Source organism: Mandrillus leucophaeus, unplaced genomic scaffold (genome assembly GCF_000951045.1).
Source record: "Mandrillus leucophaeus isolate KB7577 unplaced genomic scaffold, Mleu.le_1.0 Scaffold3, whole genome shotgun sequence".
Lineage (NCBI taxonomy): Eukaryota > Metazoa > Chordata > Mammalia > Primates > Cercopithecidae > Mandrillus > Mandrillus leucophaeus.
The window spans coordinates 1,300,490-1,307,693 of record NW_012103142.1 but is presented as its reverse complement, the minus strand read 5'-3'; the positions used below and the strand labels follow the sequence as shown (position 1 = coordinate 1,307,693).

The window sequence follows — 7,204 nt, the reverse complement described above, 5'->3', positions numbered from 1 at the left end:
GGAGGGGGTGACCGGCTTGCGGCCGGAGCGCTTCGGTTCGGCCGCCTGTTACCGGGGAGAGCGGCCGCGGGAGAAGGCAGTGGGCTGGGAAGAGTGCGGCTTTCGGTTCAGGCCAACGGCTTTGATCCAGGAAGAGCCGCTCCGCACTTGTCAGCCAGGCACATGTGTGCGGAGGCTGGTGTGCACGAGGCGCGGGCCGGCCTTTGTGGCAGAGAAATAGTGCGCTTCATTGGCAGGTTTTGGGTTTGCCGAGGGATTAGGTGTCTGTGAGCCCAAAGCCGAGGGGTGGGGGTGGGGGTGTCTTCAGAAGATTTAGGGCGTTGTGCATAAGCCACAGCCAGCTGTTTATTTTACAGTGCGCTGGGTAGCCTTTATGGTGTAGTCTGAGAAGAAAGGACATTTGATACAATAATCTTTGTGTGCTGACAATGTTTCATATTAATTGGGAAGACCAAAAGCAGGATTTAATATTTTTGCTCTGACGTTCCTCCACTGCCTTGTGGGAAGAGCCTTAGAATTAAATTAGCTAGGAAAATAAAAATGTTTTAGAGTCAGTTTCTTTTTATAATAGATAGGGTACTTTAAACAAAAATCTCGGCTTCCCAAAGCCGTTTCTGTGGTGATGAAGGGAGTTCAGAGAAGCACATGTTTTGTAAATCCACAAAGAATAGCTGCTTTGGAAATTCATAAGATGCCTGTGGGAATGCATTTCTCTTGTGTGCATTGTGGTAAAATGGCAGTTAAACTGCAAACAGTGAAGGACAGTGAAATCCAATATGTTATACTCCAGCATTCAGCAGTGGGCTATGGTGGCAGGGCCGCAGTACAGTGCATGGTGTCGAAATGGGGAAAGGAACTTGACCCGTTAGTTATGAAAAGAAGTTGTGGCGAAAGAGACAGATGGATTGCCAGGAGTTGCTGTCCAGAGGTATTTAGGAGGAAGTGGGAATTTGAATTACTGCCTGAAGAAAATTAGTTAGTGAATTGTGCTGTTAAGGGATCCCATGTGTGCGCCCTTTCAGCAAAACAGAAAGAAAGGAGATTTGGAAACGTATGCTTTGTATCCTACTGTGTATTGTAAAAGTCCCCAAAACAGATGCATTGTAATAGCTAACCAGGGCCGTGCTGTAAATTATACACTGTTTTGGAATGCATATTTGAGTAAAATAAAATTATTCGTGGTGCTTACCGCTCCAGAGGCTTTATTCTCTTCATTATCATATCATGTTATGGGAAATCAGATGGGATCACAGGCTCTTAACTGAAGGGAAAGCTGATTAGCATAATAGCATGTCTTACTACACTAGTATGCCTAAATCTGTGAGCACCCCAATTATAAGTATAGTTTAGTTGCACAAATGATGCAAGACTATTTGTTTTGAAAAATCACACCAGGCCGGACGCGGTGGCTCACGCCTGTAATTCTAGCACTTTGGGAGGCCAAGGTGGTGAGGCCACGAGTTCGAGACCAACCTGGCCAACAGACCCCCATCTCTAAATTAAAAATAATAATAATAAATCATACTAGAAATGGAAAACGTCTTTTTGATCAGTTGAAAACTGTAGATCATAAGCAAACTAACAAAGGCATAATTTTCCATTTTCTGTTAAATGTTTTATTATGCACTGACATTAGGAACATTAATGTTGAAAGCTTACTTGTCTGTTTAGGCTACCTCACAGCATCTTACAAGTCAGACCAGGCATAAGACTTGCCTTCTAGGGCTTACTTTTTTTCTTTTTTTTTTTTTTTGAGACAGAGTCTTGCTATGTCGCCCAGGCTGGAGTGCAGTGGCCGGATCTCGGCTCACTGCAACCTCCGCCTCCCAGGTTCAGGCGATTCGAGGAGCTTACATTTTTATTTTTAAAAATTTATTTATTTATTTATTTTGAGACGAAGTCTTCCTCTTTCACCCAGGCTGGGGTGCAGTGGCTTGATCTCAGCTCACTGCAACCTCCACCTCCTGGGTTCAAACAGTTCTCCCTGCCTCAGCCTCCTGAGTAGCTGGGATTACAGGCGCCTGCCACAATGCTTGGCTAGTTTTTATATTGTATTTTTTATTTTTTAATTTTTTTGAGACGGAGTCTTGGCTCTGTCTCCCATGCTGGAGTGCAGTGGCACGATCTCAGCTCACTGCAAGCTCTGCCTCCTGGATTCACGCCATTCTCCTGCCTCAGCCTCCCGAGTAGCTGGGACTACAGGTGCCTACGACCACGCCCGGCTAATTTTTTGTATTTGTAGTAGAGACGGAATTTCACCGTGTTAGCCAGGATGGTCTCAATCTCCTGACCTTGTGATCCGCCCGCCTCAGCCTCCCAAAGTGCTGGGATTACAGGCATGAGCCACCGTGCCCGGCCTTTATTTATTTATTTTTTTGAGACAGGGTCTCACTGTGTCACGCAGGTTGGAGTGTAGTGGTGTGATCATGGTTCACTGCAACCTCAACCTCCTGTGCTCAAGCAATCCTCCCATCTCAGCCTCCCAAGTAGCTGGGACTACATGCACAAGCCACCATACCTGGTTGATTTTTAAATTTTATGTGGAGACAGGGTGTATTAGTCCATTTTCACACTGCTATAAAGAAATACCTGAGACTGAGTAATTTATAAAGAAAGAGGTTTAATTGACTCACAGTTATACATGGCTGGGGAAGCCTCAGGAAACTTACAATCATGGCGGAAGGCAAAGGGGAAGTAAGAACGTTCTTCACAAGGCAGCAGGAGAAAGAGAAGCGAAGGAGGAACTCCCAAACACTTATAAAACCATTGGATTTCGTGAGCACTCACTAGCATGAGAACTACATGGGGGAAACTCCCCATGATCCAGTTACTTCCCTCACTCAACACATGGGAGGGATTACAGGTCCTTCCCTCCACAGGTGGGGATTACAAATCGAGATGAGATTTGGGTGGGGACACGGAGCCATACCATATCACAGGTTCTCCCTTTGTTGCCCAGGCTATTGTCAAACTCCTGGGCTTAAGAGATCCTCCCATCTCAGCCTCCCAAAATGCTGGGATTATAGGCAAGAGCCACTTTGCCAGTCCAGGAGCTTAAAATTTTAAACTGTTAAAATGAAGTTTCTTTAATGCATTGAAACATTTAGTTTCCTTTATTGAATTTCTTTTTGAATGTTAGTTAATGAGCAGAGGAATCATGCAAAGCTTTCAATTACAGATGCAGTGGGTGTTACAGCTAGAGCCTGGGAAGAAAAAGAAAATGAGTGAAATACGTCCATTTTAGATTTCTTCAGTTCAACAAACGTGTATTAAAAACAACAAAAAGCATGTATTAAAGAGCCTACGATGGCGGCAGCACTGTGTCATGGGGAATCTAAAGATTAGCATCTCTTCCTGCGGACAGAGTTGAGTAGTTTTAGATGAGATTCCTTAATCGGGAGGGATTTTGGACCACAGAATAATCTCTAGGGTGCTTTTCAACTCTCAGATTATATAATTGTGTTGGAAGGAAAGTAATTTGTTAGTTCCAGGAGAACTTTTATGTTCTCAATAGATGTGCCAGAAGCATTAGCTGCCACACATTGTGGGAATGTAAAATTCAAACCGAATAGGGCATTCAACCCAATTAAAAAAAATTTTTAATGGGCACTGATGGCCTTAATCAAGATGGAATAGTTTACAGAATATTATTAGCATTAATACGATAGTAATATAAGTATATATAGGACCTTGATTTATAAATTTAAGCAATGTCAAGAAGCATACATGCAATGTGAAGAAAAAGAGATGAAAATACAGCCGTGTGTTGCTTAACATTGGTGATACATACTGAGAAATGCATCATTAGGTGATTTTGTTGTTGTGTGAACATCATAGAATGTACTTACACATACCTGGCTGGTATAGCCTACTGCACATGTAGGCTATACGGTATATAACCTGTTGGTCCTAAGCTGCAAAACTGTACAGCATGTGACTGTACTGAGTAAATAGGCAATTGTAATGCAGTAGTATTTGTGTTTCTAAACATATCTAAACAAGCAAAGTACAGGAAAAATACAGTACAAAAAATAAAAAATGGTTCACCTGACCAGGACACTTACTATGAATGGTGCTTGCGCGACTGGAAGTTGCTCTGGATGCGTCAGTGAGTGAGCGGTGAGTAAATGCGAAGGCTTAGGGCATTACTGTACACTACTGTAGACTTTAGAAACACTGTACAGCTTAGGTTGCACTAAATCAAAAAATTATTTTTTTCAAAAATTAACCTTAGCTTACTGTAATTTTTTTACTTTATAAATTTTTACATTTTTTAACATTCTGACTCTTTTGTAATATTAGCTTAAAACACATTGTACATCTGTATACAAATATTTTCTCTTTTTTTCCTGTCACACTAAAATCACTTTTTTTTTTTTTTTAAAAGAGTTGAGCTCTTGCTCTGTTGCCTAGGCAACAGCCCAGGCTGGTCTTGAACTCCTGGGCTCAAGTGATCCTTCCACCTCAGCCTCCCAACAGCTAGCTAGGACAACTGGTGTATGCCACCATGCCTGGCTAATGTTTTCTTCATTATATCCTTATTCTAGAAACTTTATTTAAAGATATTATTTATTATTTATTTGTTTTACTTTTTGTTCCTCTGCCTACCCATATTTTACTTTTTTTTTTTTTTTTTTTTTTGAGACGGAGTCTCGCTCTGTCACCCAGGCTGGAGTGCAGTGGCGTGATCTCAGCTCACTGCAAGCTTTGCCTCCCGGGTTCATGCCATTCTCCTGCCTCAGCCTCCTGAGTAGCTGGGACTACAGGCGCTCGCCACCATGCCCGGCTGATTTTTTGTATTTTTAGTAGAGATGGGATTTCACCGTGTTAGCTAGGATGGTCTCGATCTCCTGACCTCGTGATCCGCCCGCCTTGGCCTCCCAAAGTGCTGGGATTGCAGGCGTGAGCCACTGTGCCCGGCCCATATTTTGCTTTTTAAGCTTTTTCTTTGGTTGAAAACAAAGACACAAACACACATTAACCTAGGCCTACACAGGGTCAAGGATCGTCAGTATCACTGTCTTCCACCTCCGCATCTTATCCCACTGGGAGGTCTTCAGGAGAATAACAGGCATGAAACTGTCATCTCCTATGATAACAATCCTTTCTTCTGAGACTGCTTTACAATAAACTTTTTAAAAAAGTAAGTAAGTAGAGAGAATACACTCTAACATAATAAAAAGTACAGTATAGTAAATACATAAACCAGTAATACATTTACTATCAAGTATTATGTACTGCACGTGATTGTATGTGCTACATTTTTTTTGTTGTTGTTGTTTTGAGACAGGGTCTTACTCTGTTGCCCAGGCTGGAGTATAGTGGTGTGATCACGGCTCGCTGTAGCCTTGACCTTCTGGGCTCAAGTGATCCTCGCACCTCAGCCTCCCAAGTATCTGGGACTCCAGGCACGCACCACCATGCCTGGCTAATTTTCGTATTTTTTTGTAGAGATAGGGTTTTGGCATTTTACCCAGGCTGGTCTTGAGCTCCTGGACTAAGGCAGTCTGCCTCCTCAGCCTCCCTAAGTGCTGGGATTACAGGCATGAGCTACCGTGCTCAACTGTGCTAGACTTTTATGTGACCGGCAGCACAGTAGGTTTGATTGTGTACTCACCATAAACACATGAGTAGCACATTGTGCTATGACACCACAGCTACGATGGGATAGGAATTTCTCAGCTCCTTTATAATCTCTTGGGACTACTCTTGTATATGTAGTCTGTAGTTGACTGAAATGTTATATAGTACATGACTATATTAGAAGATAATATCTCATGAGTAGCCAAACCTATCATTCTAGGTTTTTTTTTTCCCCAGCTCCAGAAAACTTTATTTATAGACCAGCAATGAGAGGCTGAAATTCTGATCCAGGTTAGGATGTGTCAACATAGTAAGTTTATTGAACACTCATTGAGTGCCGAGTTCTGTGATACCGTTATGAAGGAGACAGACATGCAGGGAGCTTAGAGTCTAATGGGAGAGATGGAACAACATACAGACCCAACAGCGTGATGAAAATGGTTCCCTTTTCTCTTTCTGGCTTCTCTTCTTGTTGATAAACAAAATTTAACAGAAAAAAATCTCCCACTTAACAAGTTCTACTGATTGTTATTGATATGTTGATAACATCTTTAAATTGGGTATTTGTGGTAACTAACTTTTATTACAGTAGGTTGAACCTGATATACAGTTTCTTAACCAACCACTACTTTAACCAGCTTGGTACACTGAATGCTTGGCAGTTACTCAGCAGGCTTCTGGATCTGGTGTTCCCCAACCAGATGACCTCCCAGCTGCCAAATTGTGTGATTACAGTTAGTTACCTTTATTCCTGTATCTGCTTATGTTCATTGTACTTGTTATTGTAATTGTGCAACTTAACCAGCAAAATTTGAGTTCAGAAAAGAATAAGGCTGGGCATGGTGACTCATGCCTGTAATCCCAGCACTTTGGGAGACCAAGGTGGGCGGATCATGTGAGCCCAGGAATTTGAGACGAACCTAGGCAACATGGTGAAACCCCATGTTTACTGAATACATAAAACTAGCCAGGCACGGTGGTGTGTGCCTGTAGTCCCAGCTACATGGGAGGCTGAGGCACAAGAATTGCTTGAACCCGGGAGATGGAGGTTGCAAACAGCACGCCACTGCACTCCAGAGTGAGAGTCTGTCTCAAAAAAAAAAAAGAAAAAGAAAAAGAAAATAAATTACTGCTCACTTATATGGACAAATAAACTGGAGAAGATTGGAGAGGGGATCTTAAAAGTCTAGGACTCTGCTCATAGATTACTTCATGAATGTTTTTAGGTTTTTGTTCTTTATAGAAACTAGGACTGGGAAACATAGATCATTCATTATGGGTGTGGCATATGAAAGAAAGACAACTTACAATTCAGCAATAGACTCATACTCAAAACAAGATCTTGGCCCTACAAAGATTAGCAAATAAATACATGTTTATATGCATATAAAAGATTTATTTGTATAATCTTTTGTATAATGTATTTGTATATACATTTGTATAATGTATGTATATAATATGTATACATATATGTATTATATACATACATAATACGTATACATATACGTATTATATACATACATTATATGTATGTATATACTATATACATACACACTATAGGTGTGTGCCACCTTACCTTGCCTGTATATGTATATGTATATGTATTTTTTTTTTTTTTTTT

General features: G+C 41.4%; 1 protein-coding gene across 1 annotated transcript in view; it reads left to right on the top strand.

Annotated features, from left to right (window-relative positions):
- The first annotated feature begins 188 nt into the window (after positions 1-188).
- Positions 189-7,204, top strand: part of NUDT3 (nudix (nucleoside diphosphate linked moiety X)-type motif 3) — a 114,898-nt gene continuing 107,882 nt past the window's right edge. The window contains exon 1 of the mRNA XM_011986529.1: positions 189-236. The gene's annotated coding sequence lies outside the window, so the exon portion shown is untranslated. The remainder of the gene's footprint in view (positions 237-7,204) is intronic.